Source organism: Tympanuchus pallidicinctus, unplaced genomic scaffold, assembly GCF_026119805.1.
Source record: "Tympanuchus pallidicinctus isolate F22 unplaced genomic scaffold, pur_lepc_1.0 scaffold34, whole genome shotgun sequence".
NCBI lineage: Eukaryota > Metazoa > Chordata > Aves > Galliformes > Phasianidae > Tympanuchus > Tympanuchus pallidicinctus.
The window spans coordinates 1,138,758-1,160,838 of record NW_026294752.1 but is presented as its reverse complement, the minus strand read 5'-3'; the positions used below and the strand labels follow the sequence as shown (position 1 = coordinate 1,160,838).

Sequence of the window (22,081 nt, the reverse complement as noted above, 5' to 3'; positions counted from 1 at the left end):
TGCACTCATACAATGAGATGTTCTATGTGACATTTTCCATAGATGTCACACACATAAATCATCTTTATGTAGCACACATATAAATATTTTCATTAGTGAGATTATGAGATTTTCAGATGCGTTCTGCCCACTTGGAGAATATAACCAACAAAAGCAGGCAGATGTTTTTGGATCACTTCCTTCCAAAAAAAGCCTGACCTGCATGACATAGTATCTTTGACATTTCCAGTAGAAATCTGATGGAGAATAACCATTGGACATAAAACCATAAAATTCTACCACTTTCACCAACTTGGCACACAAATTATGAAGCAGCAAGCTATTTCAGCATGCGCCCAAACGACGTGATCTCCCTAGCCATTATACAGCAATAACAGTATTTGCTAACTAAAAATTCAGGCTACTGTGAAGAATCAGAGAACACTTGCAAGGAGCACTGCAGTTGCAGAGCAATGGCTGAACAGAGACCTTTGGCTGGAACTCAAGAGCAGAAGGAAAGCTTACGCTCTCTGGAAGAATGGGCAAGCGACTTATAATGATTACAGGTATGTAGTGAAGCTGTGCAGGGAGAAAATTAGAAAAGCCAAAGCCCAACTAGAACTCAACTTGGACACTAACATAAAGGAAAACAATACATACTGCTATAAATACATCAACAGCAAGAGGAGGGCTAGCGAGAATCTCTAGCCCTTGTTGGATGCTGAGGGCAACATGCTGACCAAGGATCAGGATAAGGCTGAGCTACTTAATCCCTTCTTTGCCTCATTCTTTAATAGTAAGACTAATTGCTCCCTGAGCACAGCCCACTGCACTGGTAGGTAGGGATGGGGAACTGAATAGGCCCTGCATAATCCACCATGAGATGGTTTTGGACCTGTTCTGAAAACTGGATGCTCACAAGTCCATGGATTATGCCAGATGGATTGCACCCTGGTGTGCTGAGGGACTTGACAGATGTGGTTGCCAAGCCACTCTCCATCATCCTTTGGCAGTCCTGGCTAACCAGAAATGACCTGGTGGATGGGAGACTGGCAAATGTGACACCCATCTTCAAAAAGGGCCAGAAAGACAATCTTGGTAGCTACAGACCTATCAGTCTCACCTTGGTGCCGGGGAAGATTATGGAATGGATAATCTGGGGAGCCATCATAGACCAGTACAAGGTGAACCAGGGGATCAGGCCCAGTCAGCATGGGTTTACCAATGGTAGATCCTGTTTGACAAACCTGGTTTCATTCTATGACAAGGTGACCTGCTTAGTGGATGAAGGCAAGGCTGTCGATGTGGTCTAGCTGAACTTCAGTAAAGCCTTTGACACTTTGACAAGAGGCTGAGGGAAGACCTTACTGCTCTCTTCAAATACCTGAAAGGTGCTCACAGTGAGAGTGGGGTTGGCCTCTTCTCACTAGTCACAGGACGAGGGGAATTGGCCTGAAGTTGCACCAGGGGAGGTTTAGGTTGGATATCAGGAAAAACTTCTTTACAGAAAGGGCTGTGAATCACTGGAATAGGCTCCCCAGGAAGGTGGTTGAGTCACCATCCCTGACTGTGTTTAAAAACCATTTGGATATGGTGCTCAGGGACGTGATTTAGCAGAGGGTTGTTAGAGTTAGGGCAGTATGGTTGGATTGTGGTTGGACTCAATGATCTTTAAGGTCTTTTCCAACCTTAACAATTCCATGATTGTATGATTCTATGCAGTGCTGCAACCACTGAGGGCTATTAAACTTTCCATAGTATTGTGCTGTTCAGCTTTTTCTGTTCCATGGCCATATGCCTATCTCCTCTGCAAGGAGGAAAGGATGGGCCAGTGATGACTGGGTAGTCAAGGACATCCACATCTGAAATTAATTAATTTTCGCTGTCATGAGTAGCCTTTGAGTAACCACTGGGAAATTGTTCTTTTTTTCTGTAGAACTTGGATAACAATCCTTAAGTGGTTCTGAAGTTGCCAAGGTTTATGAGTTTGTATACTACTTAAAGGCAACAGTAACAGATCCATTACAGTATGTTAGGCAAACAAGAGCAGAGTTTTTCAGTTAAATTGACACAATAAATACATAAATAATACAACATTGGAACCAATGAAGCCGATTTTACTTTTTCATTTTAGATGAAACTTTAATTTTAGATGAATTTAATTAATTAGTACTGGAGGTTTAAAAAAAAATAAATAAAACAGAATTTAAAAAGGCAATAGACTGCTATACTTAGGCCATATTACAATACCAGTTATTTAGAAGAAAGGCAAAAGTAAAGCTGCCATTTCAGGCACCCCAGGCACCCGTACAGGCTGGGAGGAGTGGTCCTTGAGAGCAGCTCGGCAGAGAAGGACCTCGGGGTCCTGATGGACGAGAGACTGAACATGAGCCAGCAGTGCGCTCTGGCAGCTCGAAAGGCAAATGGGACACTGGGCTCCATCAGGAGAGGGGTGGTCAGCAGGGACAGGGAGGTGATTGTCCCTCTCTACTCGGCTCTTGTGAGGCCCCATCTGGAGTCCTGTGTCCAGGTGTGGAGCCCTCAGTACAAGAAAGACAGAGAGATCTTGGAAAGGGTCCAGAGGAGGGCGACTAAGATGATCAGGGGGCTGGAGCACCTCCCCTATGAGGACAGGCTGAGGGAGTTGGGCTTGTTCAGCCTGGAGAAGAGAAGGGGTGACCTCATTGCAGCCTATCAATACCTGAAGGGAACCTACAGCCAGGAGGGGAGTAAACTCTTCAAAAGGGCTGACAACAGCAGGACTAGGGGAAATGGATCCAAGTTGAAGGAGGGAAGATTTAGGTTGGATGTTAGGGGGAAGTTATTCACAAGGAGAGTAGTTAGGCCCTGAAACGGGCTGCCCAGGGAGGTTGTGGATGCCCCGTCCTTGGACGTGTTCAAGGCCAGGTTGGACGGGGTCCTGGGCAACCTGATCTGAATGTGTGTGTTTGATGGCCCTGCTAGGCAGGGGGGTTGGAACTACATGATCCTTGAGGTCCCTTCCAACCCGAGTGATTCTGTGATTCTGTGATTCAGCCTCTATGACAAGTCCCAGAAGTCATTAAGCTTCTCCTCTGTGGAAATGCAACTTCATTAACCATGCCCGAAATACTTAATTTTGCACACGCTTAATATTTAGAGAGAAAGCTGCCATCTCTGCAGGTGATAAAACTGCAGGTGATACCCAACTACTACATCAGACCAGAGTCTGTGAAGAGATTCTATGCAAGTAGTCTAAAAATGCTAAATAATGGATATGACCTAAGAAATTTGGGAAAAAGAAAAAAAAAGAAGAAAAAAAAAGAAAAAAAGGCTTTCAGCAATTCAGATCCCAATAGCAGTATTTTTCTCTCATATGTGATGAACTCTGCCTTTGAAATGAAAAACAGACTGCCTTTATAAATGGTCCAATCGTGTTTCAGTTAACACCTTTTTTTTAACACAGTCTACTGTCCTATTCTCAGTTTCCTCTCAACCTGCAGAGGACAGATCCTGAAAAGGATCAAATATTTTAAGGTCTTCCAAACGACACCTTATACAAAGGATGGGACACTGAAAGTAGAGAAAATCAGCCTTTCAACTGAGAAGAGAATGTGCCTTTAAGCCATTAATAACAAATTCTAAAACACCAAAAGGAAATTTTTCCCAAACAGTTATGATTAGCTATTCTAATTCTGTACATTGCCTCAGGAATGTGAACACCCACTGAAACCAAGGATTTTCCTTTATGCAAGGAGACATAAAACATAATCCCATAGACTTTAAGGCAAGTAACTTCCAAGGGAGATTTGCTACAACGATTTATATGCAGCAGGTTTGCTGCAGTAATAACTTTTCACTGCAAGTACACACAATGTCTGTCTTTTGCAAAATATTTCCACTTCGTTTTCTATCAGAGGGCCACCAATCCTTCGTGCCAGGATTTCATAAAATTAATAAATCTACTTCCATAATCCTTTCTGCTTTTACTGACAGATGTAATAAACTACAGGATGCAAAACTCTGGAAGCCTACTGGGATTTATTTTCCCCTCTTTTTTTTTTCCTTGACAAGCTTTACAGAGTAGCACTTCTGAGACATGCTCATGTGCTGTAAACCTAATCCTTAGCAATTTCCTCTTTTCTCAAATAACCCAAATATTTTATGAATAGTGAAGGATTTCCTTTATCAGACAACACTTTCGTTCTTTTTTATTTATATATTTATATTTTTCCAGGAGTTGTTCTCAAAGACTTTAAAACAATCAGATGTTCTCTCAGGCTCACATTCACATAGACACGCTCCTAATCAAACATTTAAAACTTGGTCGAGAAGCAAGTGTTAAAGTTCAAAGGCAATACGAGAGGTGGAAGAACTGAGACCAAAATCCATGGGACTTGATACTGAGATAACCTTGTATTGCCTTTCCTCACCACAGTGGGCATATCTATACTACTTCTTATTTTCATCTCTGTAGAAGATCTGCTTTTCTATTGCAGCAAGTCATAAGTGGACTGTTTAGCATCGAGGAGCCACTGAAGCCACAAGCTTCTTATATTTTTTGTTCTTTGTCCTCTTCTCCCCAAAATGTGAGTGACTCTCATCTTTCTATCTATAACAGAAAGTTTCGCCATATTCACAGAACAACTACACTTACATGCATGTCTTCTTCAGCTATGCCTGCATCTTTACCTTCCTTCTCTAGATTGGTTCCATCCTTTGCTGGTGTAGTTTTAGCAGGCTGTGTGTTAGTGCACACACATGCATTTCTGGAAACAGCTCCTCAGTGCAAAGTTTACTACAGTGTCAACTCATCTGCTAAAAATGTCTTGTTTTTGCTGCAAAGAGCAGTGTGAAGGAACAGAGCTCCTAATAAAAAAGCCAGTATACTGGTTCATGTCATCTTCCTCTCCCACACAATTGTACTTCATTCTTCTGCTGCTGAGACACCCTTGATTTGCCTGGGAAGGAGGGAATAGGGCAATTTAAGCATGACGACTCTATTCTTTCTTGTTTACTCTAAAAGGACCAATAAAGGGATAAACACAAATCTTGGCTGAAATAACTGTGAGGAAAAATGTTTGAGAATATTTTTACATTCAGATAGGTCATTCCAAAATGAATGCCTCTTATTTAATTCTATGGAAACTATAACATACATGACGAGCACGATACCACTATCTGACAGAGCAAATTCTCAGCTACTAAACACTCTTTTTCAACATGGTGACATCATCATTAGGTAAGCACAGATGAACAAGAGCCTGTGTGCTGCTCTTGCAAAAATTTGCATGGCCATCTGGCACTTGCTGTGTCTTCCACTTTGCTTTTGCCACTGCACAACGCACTGCCTCACATGCACTGTTTGGCTCCTATAAATGTTCAACATCAGTTCATGTCAATGGCTGCCATTTCTTCCACATGGAGGAATTCAGTGACACACCTTTGCTTCATTGTCACTTCCATGTCGGACGTCATTTGGTCAGACTGCCCCTCTGCTGCCATCTGTCACACAGCAACAAAATGAAATGGGATACTGACAGGAAGGTTCAACCTCTACCGACATATCACCAATGTCTCTGACATGGTGAGCCAGTGTAATAAAATAGGAGGCATTGCTTTTGGAGCACTCCTTGTAATTAGCTACAGGAAGTCTTAATGTAGTCTAAAACTCCCTCTTCAGCAAGGAGAAAAACTGTTCAGAATTTTCTGAATGTTTCCTAGCTGACAAGCAACATTTGAGAAATAAAACAACTGGAAATATTTCTCATTTTTCTGCATGCTCAGCTCCAAATCTGTTATTACAGGAGCACAGAAAATCTCAAGAAAATGCCCCATGAAACAGGGAAAACAATTAGCAGGCAAAAAAATAGAAGTATTCAGCACACCCCTCACCCTAGAAGTCCAATCCAATTACAGTAGAAATAGTCAGTGATTCAGCACAAAGGTTCCTTGGCAGAGTAGTGAGGAAAAGGCAAGACTCCAGCTGGGTCACTCAGAGAAACGAAAATGCAATAGTGAATCATAAGGGCAGGATTTGAGTTCACAGCTCTCAAAAAAAGGGGGCATTTAATTTAGTTCACAGAATTCTTAAAAGGTCCTTCTTCAATTATACTTGTTTCTTGAGAATGTGAATGCAAAGTTTCCATTCAAAGTGGTTTGTTATCATAGGCGCACAGTTTTCCAGCCATCAAGGATCTCTCTTGTATCCCAAATGAAAACACAATGCACTTCTTGGGACTGAGAAGTGAACTGTGATACTTCAGGGGGAAGACAGCGTGAACCAAAATTTCACCATCAGGGGTTCTGTAGTGAGTTCTACTAAAAGAGAGAGCAAGGATAAAAGAATTTTCAACTAATTTTTCTGGATGAAGTAGTAGTGAAGTACTAAATCAATAAAAGAAATCATCAGAAGGGGAAGCTTTTGTTGCTTTTTGTTTGCTTTGTTTTTGTTAGTGTTTTTTTTCCCATTTCTTATATGCTGAGTGAGCCAAACTTTGGTTATTGTCATATGAAAGAAATAGAATGAGATCAAGTCCTTCTCGCTGTCCCACGATGATTACTTTAATTTCTTGAGTATGCAAGAGCTATGCTTAAAATGAGCTTGGGGAGAGCTACAGATTAGAAAAAAGATAATAGCTAAGATAAGAAAAGGGGAAGGAGCAACCTAAGGCAGGGAAATGATACATCTACAGAGGCAAAGAAAGAAATTGAAGGATGGAGCAGAAAATAAAAGAGAAAGCAGCAGGAGAAGAGCAGAGTTGGATGTTAAAAGTGATGAAAAGTTAACTGAGGTGCTTATCAGTTAAAAGAAATGCCGCAAAAGCAAGAAGATGGCAGATACAAAGCAGAATCACCATTTGCAACTGAGAAAGTTCATATGATCACAAGAATTTTTCATAAGGTGCTCAGCCAGCTGTGGCTGACTCCATAAATAATGTAGCTGGGAACAGGGGTGAAACAAGTGAGCTAAGGGACAGCGTCGAATGAGCCAACAGCTGATTTGACAAAAGACTGGGGGGAAAAAAAAGGAAAAGAAAAGAAAAAAGCTAATTTGAATGGAATACATCTGACAAAAGTCAACTGCACTGGCTTGAACATCACTGATGAACAGCAGCATAAAGAGAAGGAAAGCAGCTTTGAGATAGATTCTCAATTCCCTCTGAGATTAAAAGGTTTCGTCCAAGAAGAACAGCTTTTAACAATGAATTTCTCTTCTAGATAAAACTGCAGACAGTAAAACTTGTATTCTCTAGGAATATTTAAATAGCACATGTATGATGTTATTAGCTTAAAAACAAAAAGATGTAGTTAAAATAAAAGCTGTTGTTGTTGTTGTTGGTTTCCATCCCTTTTAACCCTTTTCACTGTAAAAGCCATAAAATGCAACAATACCAAAATTACTCATGCAAAACTATTGTCCTTACAGTGATACCAATGGTGCCAGAAGTGTGAGATTCATAAATTTTACTGTACAGCTGGAGGAATATGTGCATGTGTTACTGTTCCAAAGCAGTCATATAAAACATTCAGAAAATAATCATTTTAAGGTGATATTGTCAATTTTTAAATAATACCTTTTTTTCCCCCCTTACTATTGTTTCAGATAACACCTGGCAATACCATAATTGAAAGAAAACAAGGGATTTCCCAGTGCTCCAGCACAGCCTGCCTTCAGACAGCAGATTTCACAAGAGGTTGTGTCTCCTTGAGGCTTTTCAAGACTCAGCCAAAGACACAAGGTCCTGGTCTCAGTTCAGCACCGAGCCCACTATGGCCAGCATGATTCACTTCTTCAGATCATATATAGACAATATAAATGTAGATAATTTCAGTATTTCCTTCCCACCAGTCAATCTCACCAGTAGGCTCCTATTCTAATACTGTCTTGACGACTTAAGATTAAAGACCATGTAAAGGTAAAACTGGTATTTCAATAAGTTCCTTTAATCGGGGAGGGAGTGAGAGAGGAGAGCTCAATATTAAACACAGGGAAAAGGATAAAAAACCACAAGAAGGCAAAAACTAGGGTGGGATCACAATCAGGCTTCATCAGCATCATGCCTTCTCTACTACTCAGTATTGCACTTGTCTTTCATGTGAAATTGCTTGAACACGGTGCTACGTAATTGTAATAGGTTTCTGTTCTGCTTGCAATGTACAAGATTAACTAGCCAGATTTCAAATTGTTTCAATCAAATCTCTTCATGTTCCCCAGGGATTGGTGCTGTGTCTGATCTTGTTCAACATCTTCATCAGTGAACTGGATGAAGGGATAGAGGTGCACCCTCACCAAGTCTGAAGATATAAAGCTGGGAGGAATGGCAGCAAGACCTGGACAGGCTGGGGAGTTGGATGGAGAGGAAACTTCAGAGGTAGGTCGAGTCCTTTGCTTGGAGATAAATAAATGCATGCACCAATACAGGTTAGGGGCTGACTTAATGCTGCTCAAGGTTTTCAGGTGTCATGCAAAGGAATTATCTTGGATCTCAAAAAGTTTATGGCCTGCAGCCCTTTTCCCTTTCCACTGGGGAAACCAGAGTGTAAAAAACATCTTGCTAACAACAACCTCTGTGGGTCTTGAGACTTCCTGGATATCCCTGTCTGGTCTCTCATATCGTTTACCCTGCCTCAGTGAGGTTGATTACTTTTAGACCAGGAAGCAGTATCTAAAAATCATAACTATGTGAGAAGCTTGGCATGCAAAAATAATTTCTGTAAAGCCTGAAAGTTTGAAACACACTAAGTACTCATGAACTTGAGAAAACACCCCAAATGTAAACTACAAAAGAAAATGCTGTTGGTTTTTTTTTTTTTCCTAATTTTCTGTTTGTGGATTTACACAGGTCACTCCAAAAGTAACACTTCCTATTTATTTCCATGGAAACTATGACAGGTACAAAGAGTATAATAACATAATTTCATGCAGCAAATTCTCAGCTACTAAATGCTCTTTTTCAACACAGTCACCACCATTAGCTGATCTGCATGGATGAGCTGATCGAGATGCTCTTCATTTTGTGGTGTGACAGCTGTGCCATCCAGAACATGGTTTGTCTTTCACATCACTGCTGTCATTGCTGAAATGCACCACTCACTACTTAGCACCCATTGTTTGGTCTCCATAAACGTTCATCAAGCACTGATGAATGTCAGCTCATTCCTTTTCTTCCTCATGGAGGAATTCAGTGACACAACTTTGCTTCACACTCACTTCCATGTCAGACACCATTTTGCCAGTCTTCCCCTCTGCTGCCTTTGTCGCACAGAAACAAAATGTAATGGAATGTTAGAAGGAAGGCTATACTCTTATTACCATGCCACCATTATCCACTTCTGACCCCATGGGCTAACATATTAAAATAGGAGGCATTACTTTGGGAGCAGCCCTTGTACACTGTCCCTGCAATATGCCACTAGAATTAAACTTCCAATTGGAAGCAAATGAGAAAAATTCCCAGCCACCTCTTTCATAGAAAACCCTTCAATCACTTGTAATGTTTTTGACCAGTAAATAATAGAGCTGCTACACTGAGCTATTTAAGTCATATTACTTACAGCTGGAGAAAAATGAGGACCAGTCATTTTCTAGGGAGGCCAAAAAATATCATATACCCATGCAAAGTAAATTAGATTAGGATTTCTTTGCCTTTGGTTTGAGAAGATAAAGGATAACCTTTTCAACTTTAACTTTGCCTGGTATTACATTTGTATCTTCAAATGAAAGGTCTTGAACACGGAACTTCATGAATGTTAATAGTTTTCAGTCCTATTGTCGATGGAACAGATGGAACTACTGAAATATTACTGTAGCTGGAAGGTCCATGCTGAGACTTTGAAAACAGAATTCAGCGGCACTTAATTTTTTCTTAATCATGTGATGTCAAATTAAACACGACTGTGCAAAGGCTCCTGGAAAAGCATCTTGACAGACATCTTAAAATGTTTTTTTAGTCGGTGAGGAAAAGGGAAGAAGGTAAATACACAGTGTAGGTATATCTTGCATTTTTATCTGATGCTTACACGTGATGACATCTGATCACTGCACAGCACATCTCAGCGCTGCCTCCCCACAGGCAGTGAAGACTTGCTAACAAATAAACAGGGCTACTCTCCAGTAATGGTCAATTCCTATGCCACCAAGGGGCTTTGGAACGGGGACTTAACTTTGGGAAGCACCATGGTACCACTGTATTCTGAACCTCTCACCATTTTCCGTCACTTTCTCTTTAAAAAATGGAACATGTGAAGGCATCTTCAAAGTACACACTTGAGTTACCACTACTGTTTTTGAGACAGAGGTGCAATTTGAACCAAGAACTTCACAAACAATTAACATAAAACAACCCTCGTTTTGAAAAGTTTACAGGCTGAACTTATGAGCTGTGTAACAGTAATGAACCTCAAAAATATAGCAAATATATCAAAATACACTTACTGAGAGGTTGAATAAATAGGTAGGGAATACCCAGGTTTTTTACATAAACCAAGAAAATCTATGCTAACCTGCCAGCAGGCAGAACTCATACATCATATCTCATACTGCACCCAAACAGAAAGCTTTATGGCAGTGCCTCAGAATATGCTGGCAAGTTACCTTGGAGGAAACAGACATCTAGACTTTCTCTTCTGCACCTTTTAACTTAATTAGCAGAAGCAATTTGGGAGTCTATCCATCAATGAATAATTAGAATATCCATAACAGAATCATAAAGTAGTTCAGGTTGGAAAAGATCTTAAAGATCATGAAGTCCAACCACAACCTAAACATATTACCCGAACTCTAACAACCCTCCTCTTCCCCAGACTGAACAGCCCCAGTTCCTTCAGTCTCTCCTCACAGGCCATATTCTCCAAGCCCTTCCCCAGCCTTGCTGCCCTTCTTTGCACCTGCTCCAGCACCTCCATGTCCTTATTGCATTGAAGTGCCCAAAACTGAACACAGCACTCGAGATGAGGCCTCACCAGTGCCGAGTGCAGGGCAGGATGACTTCCCTGGTCCTGCTCACCACAGCACTCCTGATCCAAGCCAGGATGCCATTGGCCTTCTTGGCCACCTGGGCACACTGCTGGCTCATGTTCAGCCCACTGTCCATCACTACACCGAGGTCCCTTTCCATCAGGCAGCTTTCCAGCCACTCCTCCCCAAGCCTGCAGGGTTGCCTGGGGTTGTTGTGACCAAAATGCAGGACCTGACACTTGGCCCTGTTGAAACCCATACAGTAACCTCGGCCCATTGATGCAGTCTGTCCAGGTCCCTCTGCAGTGCCTTTCTCCCCTCTGGCAGATCAGCTCTTCCTCCCAGCTTGGTGTTGTCTGCAAACTTACTGAGGGTGCACTCAATCCCTCATCAAGATCATTAATAAAGATGTTACATAGAAACAGCCCCAGTACCGTGCCCTGGGGGGCACTGCTTGTGACTGATTGCCAACTGGATTTGACTCCACTGACCACAACTCCTTGGGCCCGGCCATCCAGCCAGTGTTTCACCCAGCAGAGCGTACACCCCTCCAAACCGTGGGCAGCCAGCTTCTCCACAAGGATGTTGAGGGGGGACAGTGTCAGAGGCTTTACTGAAGTCCAGCTAGACCACATCGACAGCCTTGCCTTCATCCACTAAACAGGTCACCTTGTCATAGAATGAAACCAGGTTTGTCAAACAGAATCAACTGTTCATGAACCCATGCTGACTGGGCCTGATCCCCTGGTTCACCTTTAACTGCTCCATGATTATATGTTCAATGATATATGTTCCATAACCTTCCCTGACACCGAGGTGAGACTTACACCAAAAATTAAGGTATTTCTGTAAGAGCATGGGAAGCCGAAAGTACAGATTATGGCTCTCTCACTTAATTGAGAGACCACCTTCCTCTGATCAGCCAACCAAAACATATGCAAGAAACACTTCTGTGCATAAAAAAAAACCCACTGACAGTGAGCCTCAGTAATTCTGATAATAGAATCATAGAATGGCTTGGTAGGAAGGGACCTCAAGGATCCTCAATTTCCAACCCTCCTACCGCGGCAGATTTGCCAGCTGCTAGATCAAGTACTAGGTGAGATTGCTCAGGGACTTGTTGAACTGTGTATCTCCAGAGATAGGGCATCCTCAACCTCTCTGAGCAACCTGTTCCAGCACCTCATCGCTCACTAAAAAACTTCCCCTGACACTCAATCTAAATCTCCCTTCCTTTAGTTTAAAAGCATTCACCCTTGTTCTATCACTATCTAAGCCTTTAAAAAGTTGTTTTTCCTCATGTTTATAGACTTGCTCTAAACAGTGGAATGCCACAATGAGGTCTCACCGCAGCCTTCTCTTTCCCAGGCTGAACAAGCCCAGTTCCTTCACCCTATCTTCATAGGAGAACTGCTCCAGCCCTCGGATCAACTTCATGGCCTTTCTCTGGACTCTCTTCAAAAGCTCCACATCTTTCTTGTGCTGAGGGCCCCTGACTTGGATGCAGTAATCCGGCTGGGACCTCACAAGGGCAGAATAGAGGGGGAGAATCACCTCCCTTGTCCTGCTGACTGCCCCTCTTCTGAGGGAATCCTCTGATCTCTCTATATGAACTACACATATAACCTAGCTAGTAATATACACTGTATGTGCAACCTCAATTAATTGTGCACTTCGTAACAATTTGAAGTATCAGGGAAAAATAATATCTCTCAGCTGTGGTGCTGGTTGTGGTTTTAGTTTGTTTTGCTTTTCCATTAGCAATCTGGTATTTGTGGCTGACATTTTTATTGCATTAATGGCAGGAAACAATATGAAAAGAATGCAGACAGAAGTGGAAAGCATTAACAGAAACATTTAGAAACACTGCAGCGACATTCTAATTATAATGGTGAGTAATAGGCACATAGTGGAAAAGGCCAGGTTCAGAGAATGTTCAGTGAAATTTAAAATTTAAATTTCAACTCTAAAAAGTAGAAGACTTGTAAAATTTTAATGAGTGTTTACCCTTTGCAGTGTTGTACTATGGACAGATACGACATCATGAGACTGAAAAAAAATTAAAGTTGTTGTCTAAGTTGTATCATCACATAGCTTCATTGAAAATTAGTGGATTATTAAAAAAATAAATTAATAAAAAATACACAGAACTAAGTCTCCAATTCAAGGTGTTGGTTATTTTGTTTGTCTTTGCAGAGCTTGAGATTCTGGCATTTGTAATTAAAGGCTGTGGCATGAAGGAAATTTTGGGGTCAATGTGTCATGCTCAATTTGTCATTATAGCAAGAAGCACAGTATATTCTGTACTAATTGCATTTACCCATCGCCATATTTAGTTTTCATTAAAAAGGAACAATAAAAAAAAATCACTGCTCGGTTTTGTTCAAAGATGCAAGAGATTTTGCTGTTTGCTGAGGAAAAGAATACGTTAAAAAAAAAAGGAAACTTATCACAGAATTTATGTAGAACTGGAGATCTAGTTTTGTCTTATTAAATGAGGACCAGATCTAACCACCAGAGAAGTTAACAGAAGACTTCCCCTTACAATTTAGCAGGCATTGGATTAAAGCATTGCTTTTTGGTGAGTCACAATTTGCTGCAGCTGTCATTTTATCAGTGTTGCAGACCTAATTTGTGAGTTTCAGTACATACTTTCTCTTCATTTTGAGCTTTGGAAGTTGACTTGTGGGCTAGGAAGGAGGATGGCTTTTTCAGGAACTAATGCATTCGAAAATTCTTATTTGAAGACAACTGAATGCAAACTGCATTGATCTACATATAATGATCTCCACACAAATAGTTTAGCTGGAAGGGATAGCAGCTAAGCTCTATATGGTGACTGTACTTGGCTCCTACAAACCTCAGCACATATGAGTAACTGCATGCATTGCCTAGTTCCAGAGGGGCAGTAGGACTGCTTGTTTCAGTAGTGACTGATACACATGGGTGTTTGTAGGATCAAGCCCCACTGTGAAGCAGAAAGAAAACATCTCCTTGGAGGGAGCTACTAAGCAGAACATACACGAAGGGTAAGGAACAAAGAGATATTTCAAGATGAGGTACTGCACACAGAGTAGATGAGTCATGGAAAAGATGCTAAGTGATTCATTAATGCCAGAAGCTTAGCCAATAAAGAATGCCCATGTATGAAACTAATGACTACGCTTTTACAATGCTACCAAACTATTTGCTTTTGTAAACTTAACATAGGAATTATTTTCTCCCATTTTGAAAATTTATTATGCAATTACTTGTCACTTTAATAAACTCTATGCATGGCTGTGATAACGGTTGCTCAAAGTACTGAGGACTTTACAGTTTTTGTTTTAAAAAAGAAAAACACTAGGAACTTCAAGTCCTGCCAATTTTTTCCTCCCTGCCAAGTCCTATTAGCATAAATGAACGGTTTATTTTAAGAAATGCCTGATAAATTACTCTACACAATCAGTAATGAGGGTACTGTCAGCAAAGGAGAATCATTTCCAAAATTTACTTGGCACAGATGAGAGGCTGACTAGCTCACAATCATGCTACATGGCCCGAGGCCCTGTTTGATTTCATAAACCTGTCTGACCTTTTCAGGGTGAAAGCAAGTGATTTTATAGAAAAGGTAGCTATGCAAGCTTGCACCATTTGTGCATATCCAACTTTTTATTTTTTTTTTAAAATGAATGTATTCAGTCTGTCTAGCTGCCAGAATATTCTTCTAGCTTCACCAACTTCAGCAGACAAGAACTGCATCCTGAAATTATTTTCATAGGTAGTATATTAAGATTGCACATCCTTTTCCCATTATGAAGTAAACAAGAACACAAAGCCAAGAAGAAGATAATGTCTTAAGAGAAATGAGATATTAGAAGCCTTCATGCTGCTTAAGTTAGTCTCCTAACATGAGTGAGTTATCTGACAAATCAATTCTCTTTCCTTTTTAGAATATAGCTTCAAAAGCAGAGAGAAATCTCTTGGCAAGAATTACTGTGTCAATTAGTAGCTGAAGCCAATAATCATTCATCATCTCTCCTAAACATTCCCTGGTAAAAGTCCCCAAATACTTTACTCATCACTGCTATGGAATTCATTACATTAAAGGAGGGGGGGGGGGGGGGGGGGTAAGAAACACCTTTCAAAGAAGTCATTTAATATTAAACAAAGGCCTAAGAAATCATTAATGCTCCCTACTCTCACAACAGCAAATTATTTCCAATTGTCATTCCTTTGTTTTTTCTTTTCTTTTTAAATCTGTTGCTAATGCTTGGTCCAGTTTACTTTTACAAGGCTCAAATGACAGTTTCCCAATGCTCCTTTAAAGATCATTTGATTGGTTCAAAAGCTTTTATTAAGAATTTCAGAATATCTCTAATACGGTCGGCTTACTCTATGCTGGAGTACTAAATCAGAACATCTTGTGTTCCCTAGTAGGATACAAAAGTGCCCAGTGTAATTTATGTTGAACATACCTTGAGGGTAATGTGCCAAGTTCTTCATGTCTAACCATACATTAATATACAGTTAAACATTCACGTTCAGTTTCAATGGTAGCACAATATGACTATGCAGGCAGGCTGTATAACATACAGACGAAGAGAAGAGGTCCCACAAGTCTTGTGAAGTTTCACAGTAAAAGGATATGCACCTTTTGCTATGAACTACATCCCAAGAGATGTGCAGTGAGCCCTGCTCGGCCTGTCAGCACACAGCTGTGGTACTGTCAGTGAGATGTCACACTGCCTTTCCTATGACAAAGAAGGAAAGGACAGGTGTGGGGAGTGGGGCCAATCGCCCTGAGCTGCAGGCAAGCTGAACCATCGTGCTGACAGGGCTCAGAACGCAAGCTCCATGATGTATCCAAAGGTATCCATAACCACTGTTAAATGTAGGGAGAAAGTGAGGCCAATACAAAGTTGAGCAGACTAGCAGTCATCCCATGTTGAGAGTTGGACAAAAAGTTTCCATCCTGAAGTGTCTGGAAGTGATGAAACTACTGGCTAGCAAGGTTTGCAAGGATGGTATCCTTTCTCTGCAGGAGGGATTTCAGCCACAGCAGACTTCTCGGCCTCAGCAATGTATGTGAGGTAAAATGTAGCCTGACATTTCATGAAAGCCTGTCTCTGCACAAATGGAACTGTGTGAAACAGCAAGGAAAACCCTATTTAGAGACTCTAAAGTCTCTCAAGCTTTCTCGCTTTTCCATATTAAGTTGCTTCTGGGCAGCTGCCTAATGAAATGCTTGTTTCTCCAGAGTAGTGTCCTGAACATGAAATTTTACTTAACCCACACAAAGCACATACCACATTTTTTTTCTGCCAGAAGGAGCACAGAGGAGCAACAAAGAAATCCTGCCAGGTCAGTCACCTTCCCGCAAGGAGGCCGTATCTGATCTCCTGGGCCCAAGCTTTCACAGAAGAATGGAAAAGCATTTCTCGTGTTTGGGGTTATTCTGATGTTGCAATGGGTACAAGTGTGAGAGTAGAAACAAATTTGAAGTGCCTGTAGAGATGAGCTTTTATTTTTTCTGTTTTTCTGTGAGACTTGTTTAAACAGGTTACTCTGCTACTACCCCTAGTTTTTAGTTTTTGTTGTTGTTGCAAATAAATTTTTGATATCTGGGCAAGACATGATCACTAAATGGCATCGAGTCCTTGACTGCTTTCATCAGTCTTCACTAATTCATTGCATGGTCTATTGTTTCCACTTTGCGAGCTCTTCATTGCCAAATGTACTATTCTGATGTTCTTAGAGCTAACGTGGCCTATTTTGTGCTAAATTGTTTGAAACATACTGCCAGGCATGTTTAGTTTTCAGACATTGTCTTGCAGTCCAGACCTTGCAAAGTATGCTTTTAGATGTACCACAATCCCCTTCACAGTCTTTGCTTGAATGAAGCCAGCCTTGTCTGAACACCAGAACAGGTTTTACTCTTTTTCTCTTTTTTTTTTTCCCACTTGGCATTTTTACCACACCTAGCCTTTCATGAAGCTGGTCAGTCCCCCACTGTCAGTCAGAAATCTAAGTGCCTCAAATTGTTTACTGCTCACATCTGTTCTAACAAACCACCTGTCTCATTTCATGCATATTTCTATAAGCATTTCCATCATATCATATACATTTGTATTTCTATCTCCTTTGAAAATTTCCAGGACTGTTGTTTAGTCCTCTTTAGACAAAATCCAAAATCTTGTGTTTACAGCTCATCCCTGAGAGGGTAAAATGCAACATCTTCCTGTGGCAATTGCTCCTTCAGACTGCCATGGTTGCTATAGAATTCCACTATTTACTTATTTATTGCCTGCTCTTCAAAGGAATGCTTGAAGCCTACCATGGCAGATGCAGCCTTTGTTTCAATAAAGCCGTGTTTATCATATTCTGGAAGATATGGCCTGTTTTGTGCATCTTCATAGCTAGTGAATTCCCTGGAAACACATCCAGGTGGAGTCTGAGAGAAGAAAGTCGATAGCGTTGCTATCAGGAGCCAAACGGTAAACTGTTGGAACTGCATTCCAAAAAGAACTGCTTTGTTTTTTCCTTTATATATCTCATCTTCAAACAAATATTCCATGCTGCTTGATCTGCATTACTACTGTTCTCAATCTCCTTCAGAACAAAACAGTGTTGCTTTAGCTGCCCTACAGAGAAGGAACTATCTCTGCTTTTTGGTTTTCCCAACAGCTTTAAAGGTCTCTATTCTAGAAACCCACCGTCTCTAAAATGATTGGACTCCTTTTATTTTGAGTGTTTTTCAGACTCTGAAGATATCAGCTAACAGAGAAAAACACAGTTTTGTGGGTTTTTTTGTTCTGTGTATCTACTTTCAATTTCATATTCTGCTTTTGACATAGTGACACTGGCTCTCTTTTTGTCATATCCTTCATTTTTAATAACTCTGTCATTAGATGCCTGTCCAAGTATTCCTTCCAGACTCAGTTATAAACATGCAGACCAGGTGATTATCTTGCAAAAAGCGTGGTCAGTGTCGTCATACTGCTCAAGGACTCATTTACTCATAGTAAAACTCAATCTCAGCATCACAAACTGTTAAACAGATGATAGATTAGACAGTACAATCTACATTGGTGGTGATAAGCAGCAACTGCTTTACAAAGATAGTGGTTTGGCTAAATGAAGATCCTCCATTTACTCCAAATTTTCCTCAGCATTAATTAGGCATCTGAGTAATTCTCCGAAGATCTAATAGATATAATGATGTCTTTTCTTAGTAAGTTTGTCAACTTTATGTCATAGTTCCACTATAGCAAACCCCTGAATTTCACCCCTCTCACTGAATGCACAATGGGGCTTACTTCTGACTTCACTTTTGTGTGGGTGGTTCCTTCAATTATGACCTTAGATTTTCTGAAAACACTTGAGAAAGACCACGGTGACCATTCTCTCTCCTGTCTCATGTTCAGCACATGAGGCCCTGCATGTGTTAACTCGATTTTTCAGGATTCTTTACAGGCTGGACTTTCTCTTCAACTTGAAATATTCACACATGCATCATGAATATCTCACCCTACTCCTACACATGAATGTGACCAATAACCAACTGATAGTGTAGTTCCAAACATAAACAGAGTGGCTGGCATCCGTCTTCCATGGTACAATGAGTTCCTCTGAATCTACGTGAGGAAGCCAGGAGACATCTTTCTTTTAACTGTACTCTTTGTCTTCTCCATCTCTATTACTGCATTTTTTGTTGTTTCCTGTGATAGCTGCAACATGAGTGAGCTATGTGTTGCTTACACTCTGTTTTCTGCACATTTTCCTAGGAGCCAGACAATTTTCTTTCTGTCTTCTGAACTGTTTATCTCATAAAAGATACCCCTGCCATTTTGAGAAATTTCTCAAGGCTTAAATATATTTCTTTCAGCAGCTCCTCCTCTATGCTGAAATCATTTGCCTATATATTTTTCTGTCTCTCATTAAGCAGTGTTTTATACCTCTAAAAGTACATATAGATGCCAGAGCATACAGCTGCCAGGCAAGGCCTACTTTCCTTTTTGTTTCTTGGGTTGGGATGAGAACACAGCCACATTCTTTCTGGGGTCACAGTGTATTTAAATCCTTCTATCAGATGTTACAGTATTTTAGGTTCTACTGGGACAAAGAACATCTCATTTACTTTCGCTTTTCACCAGAAGTGACAATAAAGATTTATCACAGCTTTCTCATTTTCACTCTTTCCAATCAATGTTTTATTGAGTACATATTGGTGCTGTTATGCCTGAGTAAGGATTTTTTTTTTTTTGTATGCAAATTCAGGTTTCTAAACAAGTTACACAACTGCGCATGGCTTCTTATGGCCCCACGAGCACTTGTTTTCTATCCTTAGCTGTCCTGAAGCTATGCTTTATTCTTGATGCTGGTCTCACCCAATTGATTGTTGTACCAGTTGTTGTTCTGTTGTAGTGTTCTTTACAGTAGAAGGGATAGTAAGTGAGAGCACCTCCTATTTGTAAAGTCCAATGCACTGTACTGAGAGAATTACCAGCAGATATCCTTTAACTGCAATTAATATCCCAGCTACAAGTACACACTCTCACAGTACACATCAGCAGAACTGATGATTCCCCCAGATCTCTTTTTCCTCCTGAGATCAGTGTTTCTCTTGACCAGCTCCATGCCTTGCTCAGCAAGGATATACTGGAGAAGGCCAGAAAGTCAGCATCTAATGAATTGCTCCAGCTCATACATGCAACACTGGCAAGGCAACAAAAGCCTGCATTACGCTATGTGCCGCTCCACAGCAGTTGCTCTTTATTCCACAGAGGCTGCCCATTCTCTCTGAATATCACAAGCACTCCAACCACTATTTCAAACTAGTTGCCAAGAAAAAATATTTTCATACTTATACAAAGCACTGAAAGCAGAGCATAAAACAAACTGCAGAAGAACATCTCTGCAACAATGAGACACAGTCTGTGCTATTCAGGACCTTAAGCACTGCAGCCAGAACGATGGGAAAACTCAATGAACAATGTTACTGACTGGTGACAGCCTCTAGGACAAGCAGAATAAAAGGACGGGAAAAAATCCCCAAAAGATCGCTTTCTTTTTCAGCTATTTGTGCATGAGCTATTCTGTACACTCTGTAATTTCTATGACCTCCAAGCTTCCCTAGGATTATGAATACCTATTGTTGACTTAATTGGCAGAATAACAAGAACCATCTGCCAAACAAACCCAGTTTCTTAACCTCTGCTGGTCTTGGACACATTATGACTGTAGGGGAAAGAATAATGGTTTTTGTTTCTATGAACCAGCCCGGACTGGATGTTTTCATAGTTCAGAGTGCCATTTCCAGTGTGTCAGAGAACTAGCATACAACAGAGGTTTCACCAAAGCCTTCCTCTTATCAGATATCCATCTGATGTGGACTGTGGTATATGCCCAGAACACTAAAGCCAGAAGGAAGATACAGCATCAAATCCAGTAAGAAAATCTTCTCCCTTGCTAGGAAATCATTCTGGGAGGAGCTGAGTGGACAGACAGGTTGACATGAGATGTAAGAATGACATAAATGAAGATATTTCAGAATTACAGTGAATAAAAAAAGAAGCAACTCTCGGTAGTGAGGTGGATGGATTATATCCCTTCATGTTAAATTAATTTCACCTGATCCAAAACGTACATGGCACTCTGAGCACTTCCTGTGCCAAGGATCTTCTTTAGAGTATAAATATGTGGAAGGCATGTGCCCTCATTACTGATGCCTGGGACAAACTGAAAAAGTGCGTGCCAGAGAAACCTGGGTGGAGGGAGGAGCAAGCTGTAATACACAAATAACACGAAGCAAAATAAGGAACAAAAATGTAGTAATTTAAAAAAGTAGTAATTTTGCTTCTTTACACACACACAAACACACACACACAACCCTCAGCATTGTGAGTATAACATAACCATGGTACACAACATATGTCTTATAACCATCCTTTGAACCTATAAATCAGAAGTATAGAGGAAAGAAGAACTAGCTGAATATACTTTATCATTTTTGCCAAATAGATGCAATAGCATTGGAAAATAAAATTTCACGCCATATCCTGTGTGGTAAGTGGTCAATGCTGTGCTTTGGCAAATGTACATTGTCTTAATAATTTGCCTTTTTTCCTTTTACACAGCTCTCTTACATCTACATAGATGTGCAGCTATTCAATCATCCTGTATTTTATTGCAGGCTGAATGTTACCAGTGGGAGAACACCAACAGTAAATGACATGTATGTCCATTATGTCTTGAAGTTCAGGACAAAATAGTTTTCTCTATCAGCATGCCTCAGTCATTACATTCCACTGTTGCAGTATTTAGGAAAGATTGGAAATATAAGACTAGTGGAAGAAGATATCATACAACCTAAGGTCGTAAGTCTTTCAAAGGTTGTGCGAGTTGCACACCAAATTACATCTGCACCTAAAAATGACCTCTGAAATAAGTATGATTGCATTCCTGCCTCGATCAGTGTCGTTGGCCCACAGGAATTACTAGTTCAGTAGCTAAAAGCAGCAGTGAAGTGGAAATTAGCTATTATGCCAGTACGATTATTAAAACATTATACAGTTCTTCCTCCCCAGAGTAATAGTACAAATGCACTCATCAGTGGGAGTAGGATTTATTTCTTTATGTGGCATAAGGGGTGGTAATAATTAGACTCAAATGCAGAAGTAGAATTTGAACCACTGAACTACTTCAGGTAGAGACATGAAGTACTAAAAGAAAGGGGAATTTATTAAATTATGGTATAGTTTTTGATCTTATCTCTTTCTAAATAACCTCCAAAACTGGATCCCTTTACCATCTCTTTACAATTAGCAGAAAAAGAACTGTAAAATGTACCACGAATTGATACGCTTACATTGTCTTGCATGTATTAGGTTCCATAACATATGATACACTTTAATTGATTTCCAATTATCTCTTCTAACAAGCTAAATTTAGAACAAAACTCCTGAAAACAGAATCTAAGTCTTCCAAAGAAACACAGAACTTTTGCAGAGGATTTCATGCTTTGTTTTAAATAAGACAGCTAAAGATGAATTTGTTTAATTCATCTTTAATTTGAAAATTATCCACAACATTCTTCAACAAGATAATTTCCGCAAGTCATCAGAGCACACAAATTCCCTGATGGTCCCCAGTATTTGAAATCTTGCTTATGAATAAATAAAT

The 22,081-nt window shown here is 40.4% G+C and overlaps 1 protein-coding gene and 1 long non-coding RNA gene across 3 annotated transcripts in view; one reads left to right on the top strand and one right to left on the bottom strand.

Moving 5' to 3' along the window:
• Nucleotides 1-22,081, bottom strand: part of SUGCT (succinyl-CoA:glutarate-CoA transferase) — a 330,926-nt gene that overhangs the window by 20,773 nt on the left and 288,072 nt on the right. The window lies entirely within an intron of this gene.
• Nucleotides 181-14,453, top strand: LOC128088462 (uncharacterized). The gene is made up of 4 exons (XR_008210259.1): nt 181-545; nt 7,565-7,655; nt 8,177-8,333; nt 12,287-14,453. It is a non-coding gene; the product is annotated as an uncharacterized LOC128088462 (long non-coding RNA).